This window comes from Eptesicus fuscus, chromosome 16 (genome assembly GCF_027574615.1).
Source record: "Eptesicus fuscus isolate TK198812 chromosome 16, DD_ASM_mEF_20220401, whole genome shotgun sequence".
In the NCBI taxonomy this organism is placed as follows: domain Eukaryota; kingdom Metazoa; phylum Chordata; class Mammalia; order Chiroptera; family Vespertilionidae; genus Eptesicus; species Eptesicus fuscus.
The window spans coordinates 31,942,532-31,959,725 of record NC_072488.1 but is presented as its reverse complement, the minus strand read 5'-3'; the positions used below and the strand labels follow the sequence as shown (position 1 = coordinate 31,959,725).

Genomic DNA, 17,194 nt, shown 5'->3' with positions numbered 1-17,194 from the left:
ATTTATCTTTTAATATCTGTGTGTATCTCTCACACTGTGTGTGATCCCTAGAAGAGCTTTGACTATTTTGTGTTTAACACCTGCCCTTTGCAAGTGTTCATTCAATTTTTATTGAGTATGTGAATGAGTAAAATATAGTTATCCTAGGAAATTTCACGATTACCCTTTTCCCCTGGGAATACCTATGACATATATGAACCTGTTATTTTCTCTGTGTCCACACACTCACAGCCTTTCATGTGACCAGTTATGCCAATGCCCATAGGGATCTGTAAGTCTTGGGTGAATGGTTCTACTTGTCTTCCAGAAGCTGGTCTATTATTTGAAACATGTGATACAAGAAAGGAGACAGGAACCTATTATTATCAAACAAATTGTCAATAATTGAAAAGTAATAATAAATCATACAACATAAGAACAATTACATGGTGTATATAGGACTGGTGCTGGATTAAACTCAGTGGATGGGCATTTAAATTTTCCTAGCAAATGGGAAAAAAGAATCACTGGATTCCCCCATTCCCCTTTCCTTCTCTCCAAAGAATTTCTAACCAGAAACATTAGCAGGCATCTTATCTATAGTTAAAGGCTTCTCCCTAGAGAATTAGAGGGCCAGAAATCTTTTGGTGGTAAATTTAACAAAACTGCAAGTTTTCATTTGCTGGTGGAATTGTCTTTCTGGAAACTTAGTAGTGTTTCCTAAATGATTACCCTGGACTAAATGAAGAGGAAAAAAAATTAAGCAATCCAAATATTTAGAGATAGAGCAACTAATGAGAAAGTCTCTTGATAATGCTCTAAATCTTCATAATGTAAATTTGAAGAGGGACAGAAATGTGAATAAAGGTGCCCCTACAAATCCATAAGGGATATCAGTCTTTCTTCCATTTCCATTCTCCATTTCCTTCATTCTCAGTCCTTACCCCATTTCAGTTATCCCCTTCATGGAACCAAATGTCTGGCCCCAAGGACTCATCTCTTTCTCTTCTTGAAGGACTGCAGTTGGTGCAGTATTTCCTGCCAGCTGCCCCTTCACACTGAGGAATGCAGATAGCACCCTTCTCCAAGTCATCACAAGTCTAGAGACAATGTTTCTGCATCACACCAAATGAAACTGTGAAGAGTAGGAAATCAATCAGAACCTTCCTACATTTTTTTCAGTATGGGCTGGCTTTCCTCCTTTGTGAGTGATTTCAGGAATCAAAAAACTATTCAGGTTCTCTCTACCAATTTGCTAATACTTGAAATTCTTTTGTTAAAGACTTAAATTTAGTATTACAGGCTCTGTTCAAAAACAATTTCCCTGTGTGAGGTAATGCATAGCACATAGTTATCATTTAGATTTCAATGTGGCTAAGACTGTCAGGTGTATTTTGAAAGTACATATTTATAGATATCTACTGGGAGCAAAAAAGCATGAGGACCCTGTAATAAAATCTTGCTCTGAATGTAAGTATCATATACTTTTGCCTAGATACATCCCTTACTTTAGTCTCAATTTCAACTAACATTATTACATTTTGTCAAATATTAAAGGCCTTGCAAATAAGAAAATATGAAATGAATTTTTTCTGACTATGGTTAAGTTATAGAAGCATTTACCTCATTATTAACAGCCTATAATGTATGTTTATATTAAATAACTAATATAAAAAATGCATAATGTTTATACCTCTCTCCATCTTATATAATAAAAGGGTAATATGCAAATCAACCGAACAGAGGAACAACCAGTTGCTATGGTGCGCACTGACCACCACGGGGCAGATGCTCAATGCAGGAGCTGCCCCCTGGTGGTCAGTGCGCTCCCACAGAGGGAGCACTGCTCAGCCAGAAGCCCTGAGCTGGGCTCGCCTCTCCTGCCTCTGCAGCAGTACTAAGGATGTCCGACTGATGGCTTAGGCCCACTCCCCCGAGGGCTCCCGGACTGTGAGAGGGTGCAGACCAGGATGAGGGACCCCCCCTCCCAAGTGCATGAATTTTCGTGCACTGAGCCTCTATGTATGTGTAAATATATATTTCATGAGTTAAAACAGTACCTGAGTACCCTTAACATGAGTTAAAACAGTAAATGGATTCAGCATTATCCAAGGCAGTAGGATTTAGAGACAAGTTCTTACTTAGTAGTGTTCTTACTAGTAGTGTTAGTAGAACCCAATAGTATGTGTTACTTGATACCATTACCCTTCAGGAAATGCAAACTTGGAGCATGTATTAAGCACTTAAAAATTTGTGCTTCCATCTAGTGGTAACTGACAAAAATAATGTTTTTCAGTTGTTTGATTTCGTAGGCACTGGGAGAAGATAAATAGAAAAGTTCTTGGTCAGGCAGCATCCATGACCAATTCAATTATATTTTAATAAGGAATGGAAAGTACAAAGAAAAGTTAGATATGTGGTAGGCAAAGGGACACCAAGGAACTTAGCCCATGTACAGTAGAGTAGGCAAAAATTATTCAGGTTGGGACAGCTAAGGCTTCAAGCAGTATTTATATAGGGGAAATCTCATAGGACTAATGGATGGATGATTTATTTGAACATACTAAACAATACGTAGGGTCAGGGAATGACCCCCATTTACTCTTTTTGCTAAGAGTATCAGCTAATGCCCATCCTTCATCATGGCTTCCCAGAGTCAATTTTCTTGATGACAAAGAATGTTTCTGTGAGAAGTCATTTTGGGATATGAAAGAATTCCTTAATTTTTAAAGTGTCATTTGAAATCCTAGTGATTAGGAATCTCAATAAAACTTAATCTTAAAAATATATGAAGTAAAGGATACTATCTACTTCCAGACTCAGAAACTTTCAGGGAGAAATGCTTAGTGGAGAGGGTAACTTTTTAAAAAGCATCTAAGTTCCCTGTCTCCCATTTTCCCAGGCCCTTCTTACATAAATTCTTTCCAGGATAAGGTAGAACAAGTTCCTAAAAGAGATAACCTAGGATTCTTTTTCAATATTAAAAATATAAACCTGGTTCCATTTTATCTTTTTTTAATGTGATAAAAGAAAAGAATTGCTTAAATTTCTCAAATATCAAATTTATCAAAAAGTGAGCTTTTACCAACTATGGATAGGAAAAACGAGTATGCTCATAACTATGACTGACCATAACATTTATAAATTTACATAATTTAAATAAAGTGTATCCTGTTATTTTTTAGTTACCTCAGTGCTGGAAGAATCTAATAGAGATCTTATGCAAGCTGTTCCTTAGGCTTTTCCTGAAAAACCCATCTCTCAAAGAACTTCTCACAGATTCCATATACAACCAGGACAATTTCTATTTTTTTTATCTTTAAATTTCTGTCTTAAACCATCAGTATTTTGATTCTTGACTTGAGTTTGCTTATTTAGTATCACACAATATAATAGTGATAATGACAGCAGTCCAATTTTCCTTTGAAAAATACTTCGCTCATGTATTCTTTCTTTCCCTAATTCTGATTTAAGTAAAAGCATTCTTTCTGGATTCAAATGGTTTTGGCTCTAGCACATAGTTTTTGCTGCCTATGCATTTATTTAACAAATGCTTATTTGTTATGTATCATGTCTGAAGTTAGGTGCTAAAGATGCAGTTACAATTTTGGATTAGGTAGGAAGGACTTTGTCGGAGTTGTGTCTTCAAAAATATTTATGCTGCCTGGTGGCTCAGTTGATTGGAATGTCATCCTGTACACCAGAAGGTTGGGGGTTCTATTACTAGTCAGGACACATACCTAGGTTGTAGGTTCCATCCATGATCTGGGCACATATGGGACACAAATGATCTGTGTTTTTCTCTCTCTCTCCCTCAAGAAAAACATATTCTGAGGTGGAATACACACACACACACACACACACACACACACACACACACACGTGCCAATTCTTAAAATTCAGGAGGAATTTCTGCAAGGAGCTAGCTCTCTTCCCTTTTGTAGTTGTAACTTATCCTCCCTGCAGCATTCTGCCTGCTAGAGAAGCAGCATTTCCTGCCAGCTCTTACCTAACCAATTCGGTCATTTTGAGAGTACATCACACTGTCATAAAACACACCCCTAGGCCTGAGGGGTAGCCAAGTGGAGCTGTTCATGGAGATTATAGAGGGAATTTAGGCACTTAGTCTGGGGTGTCCACATGGCATCTGTGAGGCCACTGAGAGGCTGGATAGAGCCTGGTTAGGAAATAAAAGATCATGAACGAAGGCTACCAGCCAGGGGTGATCAATAGCTCTCTGTGCTATCAAGCTGAGGATCACATGAGGAAGGATTTTATTTGGCAGTCTAGTAGCTCTATTTACAACTTTAAAATATTCAGATAGATGTTATGTTGACTCCATTTATTCTCTTGCCCCCAGCCCTGCAAACGTTTAGGATGGGCCTGTTGATGCCCTCCCCTGCTCTGCTGGGCACTGCTGCCTCTCAACAGCCCCCTGGCCCTGCTGCTTTTCCTTGGCTGCTCTTGCTGCTTCTCTGAACCAGGGTGTTTACCTCGGTTCTTCTTAGGAAGGGCTGCAACCCTCCTGGTATGAAGGCCCTTTGGGATGCACACTTGGCTCCAGGTCTGCCTTTAGTGTTCTCACTTCTCAGAGGGGAGCCCAGGCAACTGTGTGTGTTCTTACGTTTGGAAGAGACATGGAATGAAATACCTTTCTGTTTGAATATGCAGACTTCATGGGACTCAGGTTCCAGTGCAGCAAAGACAGAAGACAAATTCCCACAACAGATAGTATCACACTGTGAGGAGATCAAAGTTAAGTAATTTGCCTAAAGACATATAGAAATAAGTGGCAGAGCTACACTTGAATCTATGTTTCTGACATCAAATTAGGGCTCTGTATGTGATCCCAGGCTGGCACTGGGTTTTATTTTACCAGCACTTAATTACTTCCTTTTGAATTATTCTCTAATTGTTTTACTCATGTTTATTTGACTTGTCTCTTAGGACTGTAAACATCTGAGGGCAAAGTCAAACATTTCCAGGGTATTATTTCACCCAGAGTACAGAGAATCATGCTGAGAAAATAGCAGATGCTCAGGATAAATTGTTGGATAGCATAAGCCTGGTCTTTGGGATAATAATCTGCTCTATCAAACATCAAAAGGCTTCAGAGTCAGAAAAACCTAATTCAATTCCCTGCAACACTACTTAGTATTTGTGGGGTCTTGGACAAATTGTTTAATCTAAGAACTTGTTTGTTCAAGCATAGTAAAAAAAAATGTACCTAATGGAATGATTAGGATAATTCAAGGATATAACTTAGGTAAAGTGTAGAAAGAATATAATAGGGTCTTAATAGATATACTAGCTAGCATCATCATTACTTTCTAATCAAATTTCAGAAATCATCTGACATATTACATTTTGCCATTTCACTAAAGAGTCCATTTGCCTGATAACCAGGGACAAGAACTCACTTTATATATGGTATATGTGTTAGCAAGCAGCTGGCCCACTAACTCCATGAATATTTGAGTGATGTTTACAACTCCAATGGATCTATTTCTTTATTCACGTCAGTGACAAAAATTTAGTAGAAACCAGGGATATGTTGCATAGAATCCAATGGATCAGGAAGAGCTCAAGCATCTTCATTTCTGGACGTAGTGGGCATGGGCTCAGGTGGGCTGAGCTGGCACGAACAGGAGGTCTATAGCCAAACTTCAGTTTTACAAGGAATACCTTCAGCAATAACCAGGGGCATTATGTATAGCACAGGGCCACCCACCTTTTGTCCTTTAGTAAATACCTTCTCAGGATTTAAAATATAAAACCATGCTTCTCTCTCATCTAAGAACTAGTCCTTGTTTCCTATTTTTTGAGGAAGAAGTTACAAAAACTTTTTTTTTATTATAAATGAGATCCATAGGGGTCCATTTTACCATCTCATCATATCTCTTAAAATTAACACTAGTATAATACCTCAAAGTCTTTAAAAAGCAGCACTGTTTAAAGATAAATTTTCCTGCATTTCTACTGTGTAATATGTATTAGATTTGTTTGAAAGTTCCTTGAGGACAGAATCCCTGTGTTTTTCCCATTATATATAGCTCATTGCTTAAATACATGCTGTGAAAACCGTGGCAGGCAAATGATCCCCGGACCCCTCCCCATCATGCTTGCTTATTTTCCACCAAACATAGAATTTTTTACATTTGATACATGCCACAGATAGGCCACCTGCCAGTTGAAGAAACCTAATGAAAGAATTGACTGCAGTTCAGCATCTATCTGTCAGCTCCAGGTATATTGTGCAAAATAAAAGGCTTAGGTAGTCAGCAGACAGAGAAAGTAGAAACATCTTTGTTTGTTGGCAGAAATAAAATGTGTCTTGTCATAGGTGTTGCTACCACATATTAATCGCCCCAGCTGGGGAACATGGTGCTCTGTGCTATAAATATTGTTACGATTGCCCTGCACTGGCTTGAGAGCTCAGTATAGAGAAGGACTTTTATAAAGAATGCTCAATTGTTCTCCACCCTCCTTTTGGATGTTTTGCAATCTACGCATCGCCAACTAATTACGTCCCTATTCCGTCCCCAAAAGTCTAAAAAAAACCTTCCAGATATTTCAGAAATACAGTTGAATCCCTTCTCTCTTTTTCCCTGAACACCTAATCCTTTTATCTTTTCCACTATATATAGTGTTTGACAGCAGTCACAGCTTCCCCCGGCTAGCTGCCTGTCTGGTGGAGTGAAAGGTTGTCTGGCATCGGCTGCTGGTAGGCAAACATCCAGGCCATTTCAGCTGCAGGGACAGAATTTTGTGCTGTGATGCTATTTTCATTTCAAGGGACACTTTCCAGTAATCAAGTTGACAGTCTTTCTCAAAGTTACATGCAGACCACAAGAAAATTGTTCTGTTCTGAAGACGGAGCAAATATTGGTGCTCACAATGGCAAAATGCCAGTTGTCTTATAGCACATAGTATATCGTTTCACAATTGTTTGCCAATCCTTGCTAATCACAAGACCAGACTTAAGTCAAAATAGGTTTCCATCATATAATTATAAGAATTAGTTATTTAAGCAGAGTACATTATGAACTGTATCTGCAATAATATATGTATATTTTCATCCAACAAACATTTATTTAGCATCCAAAATACAGTAAGATACTGTTCTAGGTACTTTTGCATATGATGATAAGCAAGTGAGGCCGACAGACAAGGTTCTCATAATAGGATCTCCAATTAAATTTTTTTTAAAAAGGAACACATCAATTATAAAGCTTATTCAGATCATTAAAATAGGACAGGAGACTGGTGTTTACTATAGATTGGTAGTCTGCAATAGTCCAAAGTGTAAATCTTTAAAAGTTACCAGCAGATTGCAGAAGGTGTAAGAGGTGGTTCCAAGTCATGTATAGCTAATGCAAAGGCTTTCATGTGGGAATGTTTTCCATTTTGAGGAACAGTTTGGTAAATACCTTTGTATATATTTTTTTAATATTAAATGACAAGAGAGGCAAAGCTGACTGAGGATATATGAAAAGAGAATGGGGGACCTCAAAGCAACTGGGTGGAAGCAATTCTTTAGGTACATTTCACAAAAAATAACTTTAAGAACTACTAATAACTAGGACCAGCATCACCCAGTCTTATTTGAGATGAGGATTTTGTTGGTCCTCTATCTGAAAAGCTTATCCCAGTACCTTACTTTAGATAAAAGCCCATGTGCCTTGGAAAGCAGTAATTATCCCTCTTTGGTATCTGTTTTTAGTGTGTGGCAGTTGAAGAAACTAATATATATTGAGTGTTCAGATATTATAGATGATATCAGTGGGTAAACAAGTGTGAAAAATCTGACCCTTTATCCCAATTTGGAAATCTAGATCAGTTGGAAAGATATGTAGAATGTCTTGTCTTAATCTGTACCATTTTGTCATTCTGAAGAACTTGGAGAGAGAAATGTTTAAGGAAGAAAGAGGCATATGATTGAGAATATTACTTAAAATTTCTCTAGAGCTTTATTTTACAATATTTGGAAATGAACATGCCATGAAGGAGACTGATGAATTGTAGTAACTAGGCTAACTAATTTGACTTCCTTTTGTGGTCTCATACTAGTAAATATGCTTATTCCTGGAGGACTAAATAATATTTTGTAATGAACAGTAGAACATGCTTCAGATTATTCCCTCAGGGAAGCATACATTTAAAAATAGGTCATATTAGCCCTGGCTGGTGTGGCTCAGTTGGTTGGGTGTTGTCCCATGCACCCAAAAGGTCATTGGTTTGATCCCCAGTTAGGACTGGGTGCAGGCTCCATCCCCAGTGAGGGGGCCTATAGGAGGCAGCTAGTTGATGTCTCTCTCTCTCTCTCTCTCTCTCTCTCTCTCTCTCTCTCTCTCTCTTTCTGTCTTTCTCTCTCCCTTCCCCTCTCTCTAAAATCATTTTTTTAAAAAAAAAACATTAAAAATAGGTCATATTTACTGAATTTGTTTGACTTTATTTATAAAGGGGAGATTTTATTTCAGGCAATTTTGGGGGTTTCAATATTTTTCCTGGACCTAACCTATCACATTCCCCCTAAATTTTTCTGCAAATCATGACTATTATATTTGGGAAGGTTCCTTTAAGAAATGGTCTGAGAAATGCAATTAGTCTTTTTTAGTTAGGGAAGTAGCTCAGGGGATTTTCTGTAATCAAGGTTTGATAAGACAACTGAAGAAAAGTTTTTACATTTAAATGACAAGTGACAGCTTAAGAAAGACAGCTTAGATCCCTATGCCTATCTTCAGAAGCTTAAAGCACAAAAAGATAAAATAATTCTGACTGAAGGCCATATTAAGGAATCTGGCTAAGGTGGGAACCAGATTATAGAGTCTGATCACAGGCTTTATGCAGAAAATGAATTTCATAGATAAAATGTGAATTGTACAAAGCAGTCTATCCAACAGGGGAAGAACCTCACAGTGCTTAGAGATTTCATTTGGAATAAATTGAAAATATTGGGATATTTCAACTTACTAGTAAGTGGCAGGTGAATGGCAATGAGGTAAAAATATTTGGTATCAGGCATTTGTTTGTTTGTTTTTTTGTTGTTGTGAATCCTCACCCTAGGATATTTTTTCTATTGATTTTTAGAGAGAAGTGGCGGGGAGGAAGACAGAGAAAAACATTGATGTGAGAGAGACACATAGTTGGTTGCCTCCCACACGTATCCTGACCCAGGGGCTGGGGATAGAATCTGCATTAAGGTCTGTGCCCTTGACCAGGAATTGAACTGAGACCCTTTGGTCAGTGGGCGGTTGTACTAACCACTGAGTGAAATTGGCCAGGGTGATATCAGGTAGTTTTATTGAAATATAATTATATTGAAATTTTTTCAAGAACTTTAGCAAAACAATAGGAATTTAAATTAATTGTATTCTTTGCAAAACACAGTATTTCAGTTCTGGATTGGCAAGGCACTAGACATTTGTGAACATTTTCAGCCTCTGCTGAATTTTGATTAAAAAGAGAAGAATAGGCATTTTGATACTTTTTATGTTTTTTTCTTTGGCCTTCTGACCTTTCCAAAATAGAACTGTCAATTGAATTGTCTTTTCTAGTTGAAGGGCCTGTACCTGAAGAAATATGACAAAATGAGCAAAACAAGGTCCCTGCCCTTAAGATGTTCAATCTACAGGTAGACCTGGTGTCAACCAAGCAGACCTGAGGAATACAATACCTGAAATGAAGGAGTCAACAGCAAATTACCTAATACAGAAAAACAGATCAGTGACCTGGAAGACAGACTAGTGGAAATGATCAGAACAGCAGAAAGAAAAAAAGATTGTTATAAAGTGAGGGTAGTTTAAGGGACCTCTGGGATAACATCAAGCATTTAAACAGTCACATTATGGGGATCCCAGAGATGAAGAAATAAATCAGACACTTTATTTCAAAAAATAATGGCTCAAAACTTTCCTAACCTGGGAATGGAAATAGACATAAAGGTCCAGAAAGCACAGAGTGTTCCAAACAAGATGAACCCAAAGAGACCCACACCAAGACATATTGTAATTAAAATGGCAAAAGTTAAAGAAACAATCTTTAAGGAAGAGGAAAAAATGAATTATATACAAAGGAAACCTCATAAGTCTATCAGCTGATTTCTAAGGAGAAACTTTATAGGTCAAAAGAGAATAGTGGGGTATTTTTTAAGTGCTGAAAGAAAGGAACCTAGAACCTAGAATAATTTACCTAGCAAGGTTATCATTCAGAATTGAAGGAGAGATAGAGAATTTCCCTTACAAGTAAATACTAAAAGCTTCCATCATCATTAAACCAGCTTTACAAGAAATATTGAAGGGTCTTCTTTAAGCAGAAACAGACTGGCCATAACCATAAATAAGAAAATATGAGAAAGGGAAAAAATATCACCAATATAGCCAAATATAAAGACAGTGAATCAGACATAAAAACCTATTATGGAAGTCGAAAGAAAAAGTATTAAACTCCATTCAAACTGCAATAAGTAGTTAGGAGATACATACAACATGATCTAAAACATGACATTAATAACATAAAGCATGGAGGGGAGTATGAAATGTAATCTTTATAATATATTTAAACTTAAATGCCTATCAGCCTAAAATAGACTGCTATAGGTATGGAATGATGTACATAAACCTTACAGTAACCACAAACCAAAAACCAACAAAAGATATACAAAGAAATAGAAAGGCACCCAAGCAAAACACAAAGAAAACTATCAAATCACAAGGGAAGAGCTCAAAAGAAGAAAAAAGAAATAGAGGAGAATTATTTTTTTAAAAGTTTTTAAATGGTAATAAGTACATACTTATCAACAATTACTTTATTTTTAATATGTTTTTATTGATTTTTTTTAGAGAGAGAGAGTGAGTGAGAAATAGAAACATTATTTGGCTTGCCTCTGCATGCCCCCTACTTGGGATCAAGCCTGCAACCAGGGCATGTGCCTTGACTGGTAATTGAACCAGTGACCTCTTCAACAATTACTTTAAATGTAAATGAATTATTTGGAGGAAACTCCATACTGTTTTCCACAGTGGCTGCACCAGTCTGTGTTCCCACCAGCAGTGTACTAGGGTTCCCAGCTTTCTTCAATACACAATCAGGATAGAAATTTGCTTTCAGTCTTTGGTTGGAGAGTATAATCTAATTTTCTACCATCTAACTCCTAACAACAGCCTGACTGAGAAAAGTTCCATCTAGGAAAAATAAAATCTACTCTCTGCTTTTGGTAATTTAAAACTGTCATTAAACCCTTCTGGCGTGGCTCAGTTGGTTGGTTGCCTTTTGTCCCATGCACCAGGAGGTCACCAGATCCATTCCCAGGTCAGGGCACATGCCCTAGTTGCAGGCTCAATCCCCATTGGGAAGCAGCGTGCAGGAGGCAGCTGATCAATTTTTTTTTTTTTTCTCTCTCTCTCTCCCTCTCCCTTCCTTTCTCTGAAATTAATAAAAACATTTTTTAAATTGGAAATATTTTTAACAACTGTCATTAAAACTGTCATAAATTACATATCAAGAACTTTCCCTATAAGCTTGCCTCATAGAATCACCTTCATTTGGTTGCATTATATATTTAACCAGGTACCATTTCATGAAATGACCGAGTTTCCTGTAAATCCCAGCATAATGTCCATTGGCCAAACAGGATTTCTTCTATGCAATCCCAAATGAAAAATTAAGTCTAGAAGTTATAATTGGAAAATCTTTGTCTCATGTAATTAAATGGTGAGTTTCCCACCACACTTCTCACCATGAGTGTAAACTTACCATGTTTGGCCTTTTATCTGGCTCTCAGGAAGTCCAGAGGCAGGTTCCCAAGTTCAGTCATGTAAACATCATTAACCACCATGGATGGTACCTTTGAATTCCTGTGTTTTTTTTTTTTTTTTTTCAGTTCTTATTTTCCTTACCTGGTTTATTAATCTCCATTTTGTATACTTAATGCATAGTTTTAAAAGAATTATAATATAAATTCAGGGCCAAAACCGGTTTGGCTCAGTGGATAGAGCGTCGGCCTGCAGGCTCAAGGGTCCCAGGTTCAATTCCGGTCAAGGGCATGTACCTTGGTTGCGGGCACATCCCCAGTAGGGGGTGTGCAAGAGGCAGCTGATCGATGTTTCTCTCTCTCATCGATGTTTCTAACTCTCTATCCCTCTCTCTTCCTCTCTGTAAAAACTCAATAAAATATATTTTAAAATATATATATAAATTTAGGAATTTTTAAAACTTAATATTCAGGCTGCCTTTATCAAGTGACTATCAAGCCACAGGAACAGAACTAAGGAAATTCCAAATCAACTACAATAAAAGCAAAACAAAACAAAAATGCAGTGCAGCCATGAATTAAGGGCTTTTATTTCCTTTTTACATTTGCTTATGTTACCAAACCTTTCATGTAAAGTTTGGAATAAATCATCTATTTTCAATACAGTTAATTTCCATTTACAGTCAAACAGAGATTTACTTAATAAGTTAAAAATTACCTAAATTATCTTTTCCTTTGGTGGGTAAAGTCAAACATAGTTCTTGTTTTTTCCTCAGATGGTATAACTATTCTTAAAATCTTAGCATGAGGCTTTTATACAGAGACATCTTTGCAGATAAATATACATTCACTTTTTCCTCACGGGGATGCTCTTCAGCTCACAGCAGGGACCCTGATTTCTTTTATCTTGAGCAAAGTTTCTTTAGCTCCCAAAGGGAAGATGGTGCAAGTTGGAGCCAAGGTACTATGATTAATGAACACATCTTTTTCCATGTTACAACTCAAAACTGGCATTTCTATCAGATAAACTGTATTCAACTCACGAGGAAGAATTGGGCTTAAAAAAAAAGATTTTTATAAAGCAAAGAAGTCAAATTGGTTCAGTTGGTGGTTAAAATTCTAGGCAGGCCAGCAAAGAGAACAAAGAGACTCTGATTTTTGTGTGTGCTCTTCCCTTCCATATTCTTTGTCTTAAAATTATTCAGGAAATTTACTTGCAACAATTTGGTGTCACTAAGGGACTGAGAGCAGGCACTAAGAATCAGTCAGTTCCTTTCCCTTCCAATGAAGAGCTCCCTATGTGTGGATCATTGTACAAGTGTTCTCTCCTGTATTTGCTGCGCTAATGTCATGAACCGCTTGCTAACGTCTCACTTAATAGACATGAGCAGCAGCTGTGGTAAACTTAGGCGCACACCATGTGTTGTGTCTTTCTGATATTGTTCAAAGAATCGTATTCTGAACATCATTCAATTCATCACAGCAGAAGGACAGACTATAAGGGGGAAAAGAGTAGGAGATGACTTTGGTACCCAGTGTGATTGGTACCTACTCGGTTCCTGTCTTGATTACTAGTATGTCTTCTCTTTTAAGAAAAACAATCAGAGTAGAAAATAAAGAGAAAGAGTGCCCAGAAGGTTGAGAACTGACAAGCATATTCCTAAGGACTTCTGTATTTCAGTAATAAGGCTTGCTTATCTATCTTGGGTTAATTCACTAAGTCTACTTAAAAGCAACAAAACTTACCACTTCGACTCCTTTCATCTTTCCTTAAATGTCATAAAGGAGGCCTCCCCGTATCATCCTATATAAGATTACAGCCTCACCCCCAGTCTTGTTTCCTCTTTCTGTGCTCCATTTTTCCCATAGTAATCACCTTTTTACACACTACCATATCATTTGCTTTTTATTTATTAGGTTGAATGTAGAATATAAGCTCATGAGGTCAGTGGCCTTTTTTGGTCCGTCAATGTGCCCCAAGTGCCAAAATAGTGCCTGGAATGCAGTAGGTTTCCAAAGATATTTTTTGATGAATAAATTGATTATTGTAGTTTTAAAATAGATTTTTAAAAATCTCTACTGCAAAATAACAATTCAAATTATTTAATGTAGCAGATGAAGAAGCAAAGTATGTCTAAAAAATTTTATTGGGATTGGATTTAGATTAAACTTTCCTAGTTACCAAAAGCATAGAAACTAAACTGATAACAGCAAAAACAAAATCCCATAAAACTAATAAACAACAAGGGGTGATAAAATTCTCCCCTTGTGCTGCCATGGTGTGTTTTATCACAACTGTTGATTTACATTGTAAACTCTTCCACTGAAAATGATTTTCATGGAAACATGTCCAGTTTCTAGTTTATTATATGAACTCATTAAAAACAACATCAGAAATACCCTCAAGACCACAGAAATCCAGAAAAAAATTAAACAAAACTTTATAGCATGCATATAATTTATATATAACTATAAATAAGAAAGTACATATGAAGCTATTCATTATTTTCACTTTAATATTAAGAACTAATGCTTTAAAAAAATACTACAGTCTTATTTTTTTTGCAACCAGCATTTGAAATTAAATACTCATAGCATAATAGCATACTGACACTTTATAGGCAAGTGTTAACTTATTATGTCAGTTCTGATTTCCTACAGAAAGACTGCAATCGCAAGTGAAAGAGCAATGGCATCCAGTGGGGATCTTCTTTAATTACTATTTCTTTCACAATCTAAAGGGACTCTTGTCTCGTGAAGCAACCAACATTTTATTTTGACAGTTGTTTGAATTATAATAAACAATAGGAGGCTCTTACACATTACATTTATGGTTTTGGAGAAGCAATCTGTTGAGAAATACAGTTTGTATAGCTTCAGTAGAATTCAGTGGGGCCACTACAAAAGAGAAAATAAAAGGATTTAATAGAAGATAGAAAAGTCACTTCATATTTAAAGTAATGCTTTTGCTCTTTGATCCAACTAGAGACGCCATCTCTTTACATTCCAGTCTTCTCACCTGGGATGAACCTCTGTTTTCACTGCTAAGGTAAGCCTTCTTGACTTTTCAGTCATCCTTTAATGTTTCCTAAACAATAAGATAATTCATTCACCAATCAATTAATTAATTAAAATAATAATATGGGAGGGTGTTTGTTTTGTGTGTACACATGTGTGAGTTTTGGAACAAATATTATTGTGAAGGCTCCTCTCTCTCTCTCCACATGAAATTTTTCTTGGAAGTACCTGGCAGGTCACATGCATTACTCTATGATGACAGGCTGCACTGCCACTTCTCAAGCCTGTCACCCAATTAGAACTAAGTGAGGTAGGATTTGGCACTCCCTTTCGTATGTATGGGGCTTTCTCTGTTACACAAAAGCAGCCTGCATTGAATTCTAATTCCTCATAAGAGTTTAATCTTTCCCCTTCTCACCCCCCACTCTTCCACTGCCATAGGATTAGAGTACATGGCAGCTGGGGCAGCAGGCAAAAGTGAGCAGGCGACACCACACTATGCGTAAGACTTGGCTGATGTGTCAAGCTTGCTGTGACTGGTTCATTCTTGCCTTAGCAATGATGTTCTTAATCTAAGTCCAGGGGCCCTGACTGCGTCTGGATGGACTACAGTGGATACATGAGCCTTGTGAATTTGTACAAACATTCTGTGGGAATGTGAATTTAACTAGAGGCTTTTCAAAATGCCCCAAAGGTCACTAACCATGGCAGATTAGCTTTCTGTCACCTCATAAAAGTATATGTCTAGTTTGCCCACCCCATCAGTTTTACAGGCCTGAATAACTGAATTCTATAATTTTTGGTTCAAACTGAAATTACTCTCCACTTCTACCCCACTCCTAACCCCCTATCAGTACAAAGTACTTGGTAGGTAGGTAGCTACAGCAGGAGATAATATGTGATGATATTTAGGAGTACTCTTTTGGAGATAAGCAAAGCTAGACTTAAGTACCAACTGTACCACTTTCTACCTAAGTAGTGTTGGCCAAGGTACATAGCCTATCTAAGCCTAAGTTATAAAATGGATATAAGAAGTATACCTATCTCATAGGGTGATTGTGAAGAATCTGAAAAATGTATGGAAAAGTACATGCTTGGATCTCATGGTAAAGGGCACACTTCAGAGTAAAAATAAAAACTTAAAAATATATTGATGGACTCATTGACCGTTTCACCCCTTCTGTCTCTCCCCTGCCTCTTCCATATCCTCAGTAATACTCAAAAGACAGAGAAGAAATAACAGCCAAAGACTGGATCCAGATAGAAAATGCTCCCCTGCACCTACAAAGCTTTCCGGTCCTCCCACATGAAGCAGAAAGAGGGACTCTGGGGACTGAGCGCTAGATATTTAGAAACACATTTATGCTTTAACTGCCTTTTACAAACTCAGGTTCCCTAGATTGGGCCCCTCTTTATTTCAGCCATTTGTATTATAAAATGTTATTCATAATGGATTGTGCCCACATTTAGGGCAAAAATAGAGTTCAATTTAGCTTGTTTTGCAGCATTTTCTTATATTAAGATTTAAATAACAGTCACTGGGTTCCCATACTGTGGGAGGTACATATAAGCATTAAATATTATTAAGTGTTAATAAGTATTCAACTATTTCTAGAATGAAAGTAAATGAGATCATTTTCGTGATTAATAACCATTGCTTTTTTGTTTAATTTATCTTTGTTGTTGAAAGTATTACAGATGTCCCCCTTTTTTTCCCATTGACCCCCTCCATTCTCACACCCGCCCCTCTCTGGCCTCACCGCATTATTGCCTGTGTCCATGGGTTATGCATATATGCATATAAATTCCCCAGTTAATCTCTCCCCATCCAGCCTCCCCACCGCAGCCTTCCTTCCGAGATTCCTCAGTCTGTTCCATGCTTCTATGTCTCTGGATCTATTTTATCAGTTTATTTTGTTCATTAGATTCCACATATGAGTGAGATCATGTGATGCTTATCTTTCTCTGACCAATAGCCGTAATTTTTTGAAGGCAGGATCTTCTTTAAATGTCAGCATCATTGGGGAGCCCCGGTGTCTCTGTGTTTAAGAGAACTGGAAGGAGATATTTCCAGCTGGATGGTTCCGGCTTCCATAGTCAACTGTTGAATGGGCAGCTCTTCAGGCCAAGCACTCTAGGTCCTTGTGCTGTTGCCAGTGGCAGGTGTCTCAGCCTGGCCACAGAATTCCACTGCACCTTCAGTTCTGAGACACCTTGATTGCAGATAGTTGGCGGAGAGTTAAAAAACAAGTCTTATGATTAAGGAACGAACTTATTTTTCAACTGGAATGAAATGGGAAACTTTCTTCACCTGACTGGTCCCACCAGCATGTTACATGGAATCACATCCTGTAAGTCGGCTCCCTTGTTATCATCCATTTCTTTTTTAGTCTGTACCTTTATCTTCCCCAGATCCTCACAGCTGTCTCTATGGACAGACCCACA

The 17,194-nt window shown here is 37.4% G+C and overlaps 1 long non-coding RNA gene across 1 annotated transcript in view; it reads left to right on the top strand.

Moving 5' to 3' along the window:
- LOC129151892 (uncharacterized) overlaps positions 1–15,976 on the top strand; it is a 63,259-nt gene extending 47,283 nt beyond the window's left edge. The window contains exons 2-4 of the long non-coding RNA XR_008558604.1: positions 14,718–14,780; positions 15,801–15,855; positions 15,962–15,976. This is a non-coding gene — a long non-coding RNA (uncharacterized LOC129151892). The remainder of the gene's footprint in view (positions 1–14,717; positions 14,781–15,800; positions 15,856–15,961) is intronic.
- Positions 15,977–17,194: the final 1,218 nt, after the last annotated feature.